Genomic DNA, 13,481 nt, shown 5'->3' with positions numbered 1-13,481 from the left:
TACCAAACATAATCCATATTTTTTAATTGTTCTAAAGTTACAGTGGTGACTTTTGCCATTCTTAAAAGAATTGAGAGTAATTGTAAGTCAGGGTTCAAGTGATGCCAACCATCAAAATACAGTTAGGGCTAATGTCTTAAAAGGTAGCCAAAGTTTGAGATATACTATTAATGTTTGAGAAAATGTATATTGTTGCTAACTTAAACTGTTACTTTATTGTGATCAATAGCCCCCTCCCCCTTTAGTTCCTTCAAAAATAGGAACTGTTAAAAATACCAGGTCAATAAAAGAAATCTCATTGCAGACCCCTGGGGCTGTCTTTCTGTGTGTCTGTCTTGGAGGTTACTCTCTCATTAGGTCTCTCCTTTCTCTTGCATCTGCTTGTAAATTCTTCTCCACCTAGTCAGCTCAAGAAATTCACACTTGGGTAATGTCTCCTTGGGCCATAGATTAGAAACTGTTAGTGGGTGGCTAATATCACCACTATATTTGTTTCTTTTTTAAATCAAAGTTTATTACTCAATTCTGTTTGATACCAATGTCTGAAGACACTGCTTCATAGGTGCTAGTCTAGTGTTTTGGTTGTTTAAGAAAATTAGAAATGTAGCGCTTATTTCTTACTGTGGTCACAAGCATCTTCCTGGTAAAGAGCTCTTTAAAATTTCCTCTATTATCTTGAAAAGAAATGCTTTATTATTGTCTTTCTTCATTTATTGCTAATCAAATCCAATCTGTCTTTATTCCTAATATAAATGGACTGTTTGACTTACAGGCTTGTTAAATATTTCTTTATCTTTCAATTTGAATCAAAAATCTCTTAAAGTTATCTATTCCTATTTGAACACAGCACCCAGGGTTTAGTTGGAAAGTTTATCAAGAAACAGACTACTGTTGATCACTTGAATCATTTTGATATTGAATTACAGGTTTTATTTTTAAAGAGATGTAAGGGATATAGTATAAGAGCTGTATGTGAAAACTATATGTTACAAAAATGCAAAAATATAATCAGTTAAAACTGGATTGTGTGGAAGAGTTTGGAGAAGTGGGAGAAGTGTGTTAGAAGAGCCTTAGAATGCTGTAAGCATAGCTTGATGGGATATACTGGTGGGAGAACAAGATGCCATTTAAAAATGAGTAGGACCATGTTCTGGTCCTGACTGAGCTCTGCTTCCTGAATGGACAAGATACAACAGGGGTTGCCATAGACTTCTACAGACTAGGTCTGAACCACTTTATTATCATGCCTTCCTGCTATGATGAACTGTATATCCTGAACTGTAAGCAAAGGTCACCTTTCTTTTTATATACATCTACACACTATAGAGAACTAGTATGAGTTAAAGAACACAAATTAAAGGAAACATTATAGGTATGGAAATAAAGAGAATAAAATGGCACTAATATCATAACTAAAAACATTAGAAAACACTAACTACTTAAACAAAATATCAAGGCTTCTAAATACCAATTAGGCAAATTAAAAATCCTAAAAACAATTATATAGGAAATATATTTAATAATTTTATGTAATAGAATATTATTTTGCTAACAGTTTTGAATAACATATCAGTAATATCAATAAATGCAAATGGACAGCTTATATTTTAAAACAAAAGATTCTTGCATATGCACATACATTCCCACATGTGTATGTGCACCCCCTCACACAGTGTGAACCCTAAGTTTAAGCTGCACAACAAAACATACAAAAAACTGAAGTCATTTACAAAGGCTAGTGACAATGGGATGAACAAAATAGAGTAATCAAGAAAGACAAGGAACCATGGTTTGCTAGGTTGATTTAAATGCAGTTGAATATAAGCAACAAAAGAAAGAAATGGCATAATTATCACTTTACAATACCAAATGCTACAATTGTGAACAAGATATTGTTATATTACATAGTGAACAACTTTCTTCCTCTAGAAGACCTAATGCTAAAAGTGAAATCTTGTTAGATTTTTCATCTTACAAACGAGGAAAATAGCCAAATATCATACTAGCAAAATGTACAAATAAGAAAATTCTTGGAAATTATAAGTATTGGTGTGTGTTCTACACTAGGGAAATTTATATTGTCTCAAGTCATCACCATTTAAATATTCTTTTTGCTTTTAAACAGAGAATTTAGAAAACCCAAATTAGTTATTTCTATTAGAAATATTTATGTGCTTTGGTTAACCAAGCATATATAATATATAAATATCTTTTCTATTGGATTCTAAACACTAATTGAAAATGATCCATCCAAGGAGGAGAAAATCGCATCCATTGACCTATTAGTGGTTATCATGGTATGGTAGAAACTTGATGAAGAGCAATGAAGAGATAAAACCCAGCTGAGTCCAGCAGAATAGAAATTTCTGATGGCCTGAGGTGCACTCTGAACTCAGACTTTATATTTGGGTAGACGCCAAAAGATCATTCCTCATAGAGAGGCTGTGTATAAATAGACAGCAAGTTGATATCATTCACCCCTCATCTACTAATAGGAAAACACACCACATTTAATAAAGCATACTTAACACCTCACCCCACACAGTCTTGTAGTGTTAAACTAAATTTTTGATATATAGTTGTAAATAAATGAACATGCATTGATAATATAATTTTCAATCATAATAATGTCTTTGTGTCTTAAGCAGTGTTTTTGCTCAATATGCAAAAATATCTTACTAAAATTTATTTCCTGGTATAGTGACAATACTTGAAAAAATACTCATATTTTTTTCTTTTATTTTTTAAATATACTTTTAATATTGAAATATAACTACATTACTTCCCCTTTTCCCTTTTTTGTCTTCAGCTCCATCCATGTCCCTTCCCACTAGCTCTTCCCATATATTAAATATCACATATTTGGCTAATGTAGAAGAATGCAATTAGTATTATGATGATTTGAATTATCTTCTGAAGGTGATAAATCATCTTTGCATACCTGCTCCTAAACTTGAAATGACATCACAGGCATTGTGACACCCAAGGACCACTCTAGATTTGAATGTTATGTGGGGATTTCTGTGGAGGTCTGTCAGTGACCTTAAGGGGTGCTCTGTAACGGTCTCTGATTTCTCATTGGGAATAAATCAAGAAATCTCAGTTCAAAATAACAAAGCAGAAGCAGGACCATCATCCAGCCCTGACAGAGCACAGAAATCAGCTTTCTGTCCCATCTAGGTCCCAGGATGTGTGGATCAAAAATATACATGCCGAACCCAGAATATGCCTTTTTGTCTTTTTCTGCATGAAGTAGCATAGGTATCCAAAGTCTCTTTGCTGTGGAAAATGCTTTTGTACACTGGTTTAATAAAATGCTGCTTAGCCAGCAGCTAGTCAGGAAGTATAGGTGGGTTAAGCAGACAAGGAGAATTCTAGGTAGAGGAAGGCTGGGTAAGCAGCCCATCCAGGGAACAGCCTGTAATGGCACACAGGTAAAGCCACAGAACATGTGGCAACATATAGATTAACAGAAATAGGCTGAGTTTAAATGTAAGAGCTCTTCAGTGGTAGGCCTGAGCTAATGGCTGAGCAGTTTTAATTAATATAAGCTTCTGAGTGATTATTTTATAAGTGGCTGCGGGGTCCATGGGGCTGGGCAGGACCGGAGAAAACTTCAACTACATCTCTTCAAACGTGTTTTATTTATTTTTTCACTACTAGTATATTTGGACTTTCTACTCCATGAGAAGTAGACAGGGGACTCTGAAGAGGAGTGAGGAGAATTTGGGTGTCAGGGAAAGTCGAGGCCTAAATAGATTTTGAAATCCAAATTGCAGTTCTCTCATCCTGTGTTCGAACAGTGCTTTCTTTGAGGAGAAATAGCCAGATTGCTCTGTGTTTTGGTAACTGCATTTCTTCTACATTTGATAATAGCACTGATAACAATGAATTAGTTCCTTGTCAAAATAATAACAAGGAGGAACGTAAAGCAAGGCTCAAAGTGAGGATGCTGATGTGTTTTCCAGAGAACTTGGCTGCATCTCTTCCTGCTGTGCCGTGGGCATGTCTATCAGGCACATGCAGAGAAGTCAGAGACCCAGTAGAGTGCGGTACACAGTGACTGAAATAGGATGTGCCAGTTTGACACACAGTCTTTGAGACCACTGATGATTATGCAGGCCAAATAATTTCACTCACAATGCAGATGGCAGAAGCACACAGACTCTTGGACTGCAGACAGAAAAGCTTCAGCTGTTCCTGCAATGTTTGCATGAAGTAAGGAAGCCTAAGGTGCTGCAACCAGTTTCTAGACAGCGGCTCAGGATATCTGAGCAACCAACTCAGATGATGACTGTCTGATTCCGACAAGATAAGAAAGTGCTTCTTCCTAGAGGCTGGCTGGCCTAACCCTGCACATTTGCAAATGAGAATCAAATGATCACAAGGAAAGATGGTTGTCAAACTAACTCACTGTGGACTTGTAAAAGCTTGCCTCTATATTTTGCTAATTGCATGCTGTAAGAGGTAGTAAACATAAATTCCACAGCTGTGGAGTGTAATCCCTTTTAGATCTCCAGCCTTTAAACTGCTGTAACCTCACACTGAGAACTTGTGACATGACTGACATTTTTTCAGATAACCTGGATAAAATAGGTTATTAAATATCACGGTGATATTTTATTTGTGCACTCCAATAAAGCTTATCTGGGGATCAGAGGAAAAATCCAGCCACTATATTAAACATAGAGGCCAGGCAGTGGTAGCACGCACCTGTAATCCTAGCACTTGGGAGACAGGGATCCATCTGGACCTCTGTGAGTTCAAGGCCACACTGGGAACAGAGCCAGGTGTGGTGGCACATGCTATTAATCCCAGCACTAGTTAACCATAGAGGTCTTGAGACCTATACAGACAGACAGGAAGTGATAGAGCTGGGCAGAGAGAGGAAGTAAGATGACAGGGCATAGAAAGGTATATAGGCATGAGTATACAAGAAGTAGCTCTTTATTGGGCTGAGGATTTCCTAGTGGTAAGAATTTGTGGTTTGACTTGTTCTATTCCTCTAATTATTCAGTTTTCACTCCACTATCTGGCTCCAGGTTTTTTTTTTATTACTAAGACCATCTAGCAATTCATCTTACAAATTATATTTGTACAACTGACATTATAAAGGGGGGAATAGGAATCAAGCACAATTTAAAAGTAATTATGCTTTCTGGACATTATCCAAAATCCTTGATGAGCTTCTATGCTCAAATTTGCTGGATGCAGAATATCTAGTTAATTAGGACAATTTGTATGCACCTTTATAGACAATATATATCTGTATGTACATGATATAAGTATATCTACATGTAAGCATATAATCCTCATAAAGATTTTAGGAATGCTCTATTCTATTCAATAAAACCAATGTTATATTGTTGAGTCATTAATTTCCTCTTCCTTGATTTTTATTTATTCTTGTCTCATAAATACCTCCCAACCCTAGCCTTCCCTCCCTCGACAACTCCCCCAGATCTACTACCGTTCTATTTCATTTCAGAAAAGCACAGACCTCCTAGGATATTAACCAAACAAAGCATAACAAGATGCACTAAGACTGGGCACAAACCCTCATAACAAGACTGGGAGGGGCAACTAGTAGGAGGAAAAGGGTCCCAAGTACAGGCATAAGAGCCAGAGATTTCTTTGTCAAAAATTGTAAGTTCATAGGTGTGCAGGTTAATGGCAGGATCTTCAATTCAATTAAATTGGTCCACATGTCAGTTTTTATGGCAGTACCAAACTGTTTTTATTACTATATCTCTATAGTAGAGCTTGAGGTAAGGAATTGTGATGCCTCTAGAGGTTGTTATATTGAACAGGATTCTTTTAGCTATCCTGGATTTTTTGTTTTTCCATATGAAGTTGAGTATTGTTCTTTCCAGGTCTGTGAAGAATTGTGTTGGAATTTTGATGGGGATTTCATTGAATCTGTAGATTGTGTTTTTGGTAAGATTGCCATTTTTACTACGTTAATCCTGCCTATCCACGAGCATGAGAGATCTATCCATTTTCTGATATCTTATTCAATTTCATTTTTCAGGTACTTAAAGTGCTTGTCCTACAGGTCCTCCACTTGCTTAGTTAGAGTTACCCAGAGTTATTTTATATCATTTGTGGCTATTGAAAAGGGTGATGTATCTCTGATTTTCTTCTCAGCCTGTTTGTCAATTTTATATAGGAGGGCTACTGATTTTTTTTAGTTAATCTTGTATCCTGCTACATTGCTGAAAGTTTTTATAAGCTATATGAGTTCCTTGGTTGAATATTTGGGGTCACTCATGTATACTATCATGTCATCTGCAAAGAGCAAAAGCTTGACTTCTTGCTTTCCAATTTGTATCCCCTTGATCTCCTCATGTAGTCTTATTGCTCTGGCTAGAACTTCAAGTACTGTGCTCAGTCATACCACAAGGGCACATGCTCAGCTATGTTCATAGCAGCATTGTTTTTAATAGTCAGAAACTGGAAACAACCTAGATGCCCTTCAACTGAAGAATGGATAAATAAAATGTGTTACATATACACAATGGAGTACTACTCAGCAGAGAAAAACAATGACATCATGAGGTTTGCAGGCAAATGGATGGATCTAAAAAAAAAAAAAAAATCATCCGGAGTGAGGTAACCCAGAGTCAGAAAGACAAACATGGTATGTACTCACTCATAGACAGATACTAGATGTAAAACAAAGGATGACTAGACTGCTACTCACAACTCCAAGGAGGCTACCTAGTAAAGAGGACCCTAATAAAGACACAGAGATCGCCCAGCGACAGAGAAATGGATGAGATCTACATGAGAAAACTAAACATGAGTGGGGGGGTAATGGAGGGCAAAGCTTGGGGAAAGAGAGCTTAGGGGAGCAGGAGATGCCAGCTGGATCCAGAACAGAGAGGGAGAACAAGGAAAGAGAGACCATGATAAATGAAAACCCCATGGGAATAGGAAGAAGTAAAGTACTAGAGAGGTTCCCCAGAAATCCAGAATGATACCTTCACAATAGACTATTGGCAATGGTCAAGAGAAAGCCTGAACTGACCGGATGGCCAAACACCCTAACTGTCATTATAGAACTATCATCCAATGACTGATGGAAGTAGATGCAGAGATCCATGGCCAGGCCCCAGGTGGAGCTCCAGGAGTCCAAGTGGCAAGAGAGAGGAGGGATTATATGAGTGAGAGATGTTGAGACCATGATTGGAAAAAGCACGGTACAAATAGCCAAACTAGTGGAAAAACATGAACTATGACCCAATAGCTGAGGAGCCCCCATGAACTGGATCAGGCCCTCTGGATAAGTGAGACAGTTGATTAGCTAGAACTGTTTGGGAGGCCCCCAAGCAGTGGGACGGGGACCTGTCCTTAGTGCATGAGCTGGCTGTTTGGAGCCTGGGGCCTATGCTGGTACACTTTGGTCAGCCTGGGTGAAGGGAGCAGGGGACTGGACCTGCCTAGACTCAATCTACCAGGCAGAGCTGAATCCCCAGGGGAGTCCTTGCCCTGGAGGAGATGGGAATGGGGGGTGGATTGGGAGGATGAGGGGGGGGTGCGGGAAGAGGGAGACAGGGGATCCGTGGCTGATATGTAAAATTAAATTAATTATAAAATTAAAATAATAATAATAATAATAATAATAATAATAATAATAATAAAAAGAACAAAAAAGTGTCAGAGACACCCCCACTGCCATTGTTAAGAGTCCCACAATAACCCCAAGAGTCATCAATTTCTGGGAAAGAGTTGAAATCACCTATCTTGGAGCAATATCTGTCCTAGGAGTTTTTAAAAACCTAGATGGCAGGAAAATGTAATTTTCCAAAACACAAACTCATGAAGCAAAGACTTGGTTGAGGTCAAACTAAATTAACACACTCAAATCTAGGTAGTTTGAAGGGATCTGTGAATGTTTCTGCTAGCAACATGGTCACACTGGCCCTGAAGTTTTTACCCAGGAAATTTCATCAGATCTCCATGAAAAGTACCGTTGGACTGTCTTTTGCAAATTAACATGGAGTAGTGGATGGAGGTCATACTATTTAATGTGGAGTTGAAATCACTGTGTTCTTGGTTTAGAGTACCTGACCATGGTTACAAATATATAGGACGTTAATAATGAATACAGAAAGTCAAGGAGGATGCTTTGCAATGCAACAGTTCTTTGTTTTGTTTTGTTTTCAAAACTTGTTAATGATTTTGTAAGCAAACATGTTTTCCTTAGGAATCCCCCCTTATATTACTACTATATACTTTAGCACTGACAACTAGAAGTGTATTTAAGAAAATTACTCTTCTCTACCTTTACCTCTCACTGTGTACCACATGTATTTGTTCTCTTCCTTTCCCTATTTTCATATTCCAACCATAAATAATTAAGTCATCCAAATATTACTGTCTTAGTGAAGATGTCAATGAATTCCAACTTCAATTAGAACTTGATTTTCACATTTTTGAGCCCTCTTAATACTTCACTCTGCTTTTATAGACATCTTAATACTTTCTGCTTCTTTCTTAGTATTGGAACGTGTATAATCCTTCTTCAGGACTTTGAGATTATTTTCTGTGTACAGTAATTCTATAAAAATCACCAGAATTCCAAGTGTTGAGTTAATAAGAGTTAGTCTATACTAACAGTTTTTTTTCAATGTGCATATGTGTTTATAAGTACGAGCGAGTTTTTCACATCATGTAAAATGTTTAAACTTTGAGGTGCAAGTAAACTAGCAGCCTTGAAAATCTTAATTTCCTATCTACAGAACATCAGTTGCTCTTAGAGATCCGCTTTTAAGAAAGAGTCCCACCACACTGCCCAGTTCTTCCACAAGCCACAAGCTTGTCATCATCCTACTTTTATCTCCTGAGCACTGCAATGACAGATGTGCCAAACATAGATAGCGTTCTTTAAACCTTGCCTAGGGACTTCTCTTCTTGGCTCAGACCTATTAATGTGATCTTTATGCTCTTTAAACACAAAAATGCCCATGGACAGATCAGCTTTCCTGCAACCATTCACGTAACACCATAAACTTGCATGTGAAAACTGAGAATAGTGCCAATAGTTAGTTTATAACATGGTGAATTGAATTTTTTGTTTGTTTGTTTTTGTTTTTCAAGCATTGTGTGTGTGTGTGTGTGTGTGTGTGTGTGTGTGTGTGTGTGTGTGTGTGTGTAACAGCCCTGGTTGTCCTGCACCTCTCTTTGTAGACTGGGCTGGCCTTGAACTCACAGAGACCCACCTGCTTCTGCCTCCCAAGTGCTGGGATTAAAGGTGTGTATCACCATGCCTGGCTCAGGATTGAAATGTTTTATAACTACCATAGATCCATTTTTATAGAAATTTTAAGAATGGAGTCTTGGGGAAAAAGTGTTGATATCATGGGCAGTTAGAAGACCAATCACATAATTTCTTTGTACTTGGGAACCTGCAAACATGTTATTTGATTTTTCAATATCAAAATCCAAATACTACAGAAAGTTTTAGATGGTGTGCAGTAAGAACAGATGCTCTTAAATTTATTCTACTTGCCTTCATTAATTCACACATATACATATAGACACACTCATTGTGTTATTAGAATAGTATGAATCAGTACTGTTTACTTCAAATTATTGTTCATGGAAACAAATAAGCTGTATTTGAAAAATGTCAAAATATTTTTCCCTCGAGAAGCTACCAGTATAGTAATTTATTTGCTAGTTTTCATCAATGCAGCAAAAACACTCATTTACTGAAGAATTGATGCTTATAGGAAGTGACAGATGAACTGGTACACGGCAAGGCTGTTTGCTCCAACACAGATGCTCAGGTGTGTTGTGACAACACCTTTGTGTTTCTAGAATTTGGGCTACCTGTAGCAAACTGCTCAGTTTTAATGAGTCCTAGCCTCACTCTCCAGATCTTCATGGTAAACAGAGAAAGTATATATATTTACATTCCTCCCCAGTAAATATAGGTTATGGTCATATGAGGATTTTGGAGGGAAAAAACAAATAAACAAAGAAACAATAAATCCCTCCCCATTCAAATCAATGTTGCTCCATTAATTTACCCCAAGGCACCAACTTGTAACATATTCTTTGTTTAGCAGGTGTTAAAATTAACAGAATGCTAAAGCAAATTACATCTTTTAAATATAGGGATTTATATATAACATTTGACCTTACATCAATGAAAACACACATAAAAAGTGTTACCGCCAACTGTTCATCTCCCTGACACGTGCCACCCTGTGTATCAGACTTGCTTGGCTTGCAATTTTTAATGCTTGCTCAATTTGTTTTTCTCCTTTGCTTTGTGGAAGGCTGAACATGCCCTCAGGGCAGTAGTCAATACCTCCTGATGAATAGAAAGAATGTTGCTGACATAGCGAAAGCTTCAGAAAGCTTTCAAAAAAAAAAAAAACACGATTATCATTATATTTGGTACAAAAGTCTCAGATATTGATAGCAGCAAATGTAATTGTTTTTTCCCCCTCAGAGTTTTTCTGTCATCCCAAGTTGTGCCATTCATTTCTAGCTGTAAGTGGCAGCCAAGTGGGAAATGATGGCAGCTAGACATTCCTTCGGGTTCATAGCAATGCCGAGCAAGATTTATTTTTTGTGGCTCACGTTAAGTTACACCACACAGAGAACTAGTGACACTGACAGGGTGGGGGTTTCCTTGTCACCTACTATAAAAACAGCCAGTGTGAGAGTAGGATTGGAAAGACAAGGCAATCTTCTTCAGTATTGACGTTAACCAAATGAAGAAGAGCTGCACTTACTTCCTGTGCTTCCCTTACAGGATGGCACTTTCCACACCGCTTTCTACTTTTTGTCATCAGTACTGGAAAGAGAAAATGTTTTCTGGCTAGAAGGCAAATCATAATAGGAAGGCAAAACTTTCTTCACACAAACTTTTGGTTGTCCTAAGGATCATTATAACCATGAAATCTGTTCTGAGTTGAGGTGGGTACTAACACAACAATACCAGCTACTTTAGAGGGATGCACCATGCTCTTTCTTAAGCCCTTGATAAATTAATATAGTATTATATTTGTATTATTCTGTTTCCTGTTGAATTAATAAAATATTCTAGGCCTCCTCCTCCATAAAAAAATTAAGACAGATTTATTCAATTCAATGGAGACTGAAGCATTGAAATCAAGCAGATCTATCTTTGTTTGCATTTAATGAGATCCACCTGGTTCATGACATCACAAGACACAGAGTGACTGTGTAGCAAGACAGAAAATGACTCAAGAGCCAATATTATCTATCTATCTATCTATCTGTCTGTCTTTCTGTCTGTCTTTCTGTCTGTCTGTCTGTCTGTCTCTCTGTCTGTCTGCCTGTCTGTCTATTTTATTATATACAAGTGTTTTGCCTGAGTGTATGTGTGTGCATCATGTGTGGGTCTGGTGCCCAGGGAGGCTACACTACACTAGAAACTAGACATCCAGCATATGACTCTGGTAGCAGCAAACTGCGTCTGAATAATAGAACCATCTGTGCTTATTATAACACACAAATCCAGGTTCAGTGTTAAGAGCAGTATGCAATAGCATGAATATGCTATAGGGGTATGACAAGTAACTGGTTATAACCACAAGATTTCTCATCTACCCTTACCTACAAAAGTAGCTTAACAGAGACATGTAAAATCCATGCTTCCAAGTCAAGGTAAAAATTGACTAAATCAGTAATATTGAATCATATTAGTAATCATTCTTCTACCATGAAGGACTAAATGCTTGTATGTACACATTCCATAATGGTACAAATTGAAATAACTAAACTATCTTGAAAAGATCGCCATTCATGCCTGTATTGTAAAAGATCAGGTTAATAAACTGGAATTCCAGTAGAACCAAATAACATACACGAGTATAAGCAATGCACTCAAAAATATTTCTATGTTCAAATAATATACTTAGAACACAGTGATTTCCTTGAGGTTAGCATTGACTTTTTGAGGCTTTATTAAATTGTTATTAAATTCCAAATCTGTTATTTGATTCTAAAACCAAAGAAGTCCATTGTGAAAATACCATTATCATTTATTTAGATTTTTCCTTGAAATGAATATTGATACTTAACTAAACACAGCGTACCTGTGGGTGGGACAATGAATACAATCTTTTATCCAGAAAATAAAGCAAATACAACAAAGAAATATGTGTTTTGGTTAGAGATAGTTGCCTCCTCCTATTTTCTTCATGTCTTACTACTATCCAACAGATATAGCATAAGCTAATATATTCTAGAAGTCATGACAAAAGAGATAGCCTGTTTTGAAAGTTCTATTATGCAATAATTTAATTGTGTTTTACATTTATTATTTGTGGTGTGTGTGTGTGTGTGTGTGTGTGTGTGTGTGTGTGTGTGTGTGCGCGCGCGCGCATGTGGAGTTCAAAAAACTGCTTGTGGGAATCAGCTTTCTCCTTCCATGATGTGTGTTCTAGAGACCAAATTCAGGTTTTCAGGCTTGGGGGTCAAGCACTTTTAGCCACTGAGCCATCTCACCAGATTAAATATGCAATATGTTAATCAACAACAATTATAAAAGTGATTCATCACATAAAGTACTTTGTCAGTCCTGGTAACATGAAGTCACATCCTCAGAACCCACTAAGTGCTTGACACAATAGCATGACCCATGTAAGAGCTGAACCAAATTTAAAAAAAAAAAAAAGTGAGCAACCCAAGGACACCACAGCAAGGAGCAAGAATGCAAATGCTGAGACAAGAGACTTCCTGGACACTCAAGCCGCAATTAGGATGAAGGCCAGAACTGACTTCCCAAGTTTTGTTATGATATCCATAGCCATACATGTACCCACCACAATCAACATGCAAAAACACATACACACAACACACATATAAACTCTCTCTCTCTCTCTCTCTCTCTCTCTCCCTCTCTCTCTCTCTCTCTCTCTCTATATATATATATATATATATATACATATATATATATATATGTATATATATATATATATATATATATATATATATACCACCACACACATGCACAAACACATCACATTTACACAAACAAGGAAATATCATGAGTTATTTTGGGATAATTGAAGATAAATGTTATTGTCCTGTAACTGTAGTTCAAGGCAAGCCTTCTCATATAGCAAATGCAAGCTGTAAAGTGTTCCTCTTCTATGTTCTTTCATACTGTGTAAAATTACTGCACATATAGTCTATGGACATATGTTCACCAGTGTAATTCAATATACATAATTATATTTCTCAGATTCCACATAAACAAGCATATAAAAAATGACTTCATTAGCCTTCACCTTGTTTCTAGTGAAGTGAGATAGTAATTTCCATACTTACCTGATTAACTAGAAGCAAAAAACATCATTAGTCTAGAGATATTGTTAACAATACTGTGTGTATATTTTATGTATTTTTAGGTTAAAATCTCCTATATGAAAGCTTGATATTATGTGAATTTTCTTATTCTTTTTAGTTCACAATGTCATGATCAAGCCCAGTTA

The 13,481-nt window shown here is 36.9% G+C and overlaps 1 protein-coding gene across 6 annotated transcripts in view; it reads right to left on the bottom strand.

Annotated features, from left to right (window-relative positions):
* Mgat4c (MGAT4 family member C) overlaps positions 1 to 13,481 on the bottom strand; it is a 675,471-nt gene that overhangs the window by 10,502 nt on the left and 651,488 nt on the right. The gene's annotated exons all lie outside the window — the stretch shown is intronic.

This window comes from Peromyscus maniculatus, chromosome 18 (genome assembly GCF_049852395.1).
Source record: "Peromyscus maniculatus bairdii isolate BWxNUB_F1_BW_parent chromosome 18, HU_Pman_BW_mat_3.1, whole genome shotgun sequence".
NCBI lineage: Eukaryota > Metazoa > Chordata > Mammalia > Rodentia > Cricetidae > Peromyscus > Peromyscus maniculatus.
The sequence above is the reverse complement of the archived record's forward strand: the minus strand, read 5'-3'. Positions and strand labels throughout refer to the sequence as shown.